This window comes from Galeopterus variegatus, unplaced genomic scaffold, assembly GCF_000696425.1.
Source record: "Galeopterus variegatus unplaced genomic scaffold, G_variegatus-3.0.2 Scaffold11807, whole genome shotgun sequence".
Lineage (NCBI taxonomy): Eukaryota > Metazoa > Chordata > Mammalia > Dermoptera > Cynocephalidae > Galeopterus > Galeopterus variegatus.
The window spans coordinates 5,986-6,341 of record NW_007737918.1 but is presented as its reverse complement, the minus strand read 5'-3'; the positions used below and the strand labels follow the sequence as shown (position 1 = coordinate 6,341).

Here is a 356-nt window from a genome sequence, read left to right as displayed (position 1 = left end):
AGTAAACTCATCAGACCGAGCTCATCGTTCTAAGTAAACTCATCAGACCGAGATCATCGATCTAAGTAAACTCATCAGACCAAGTCGATGAATCTAAGTAAACTAATCCGACCAAGCTCATTGGTCTAAGTTAACTCATCAGAACAAGGACATCGATCAAAGTAAACTCATCAGTCCAAACGCATCGATCAAAGTAAACTCATCAGTCCAAGTACATCGATCTATGTAAACTCATAAGACCAAGCTCATCGGTCTAAGTAAACTCATCGGACCGAGCTCATCGATCAAATAACCTCATCAGACCAAGCTCATCGACCTAAATAAACTCATCAGACCAAGCGAATGGATCTAAATAA

At 40.2% G+C, this 356-nt stretch overlaps 1 protein-coding gene across 1 annotated transcript in view; it reads right to left on the bottom strand.

Annotated features, from left to right (window-relative positions):
* LIPJ (lipase, family member J) overlaps positions 1–356 on the bottom strand; it is a 24,639-nt gene that overhangs the window by 18,877 nt on the left and 5,406 nt on the right. The window lies entirely within an intron of this gene.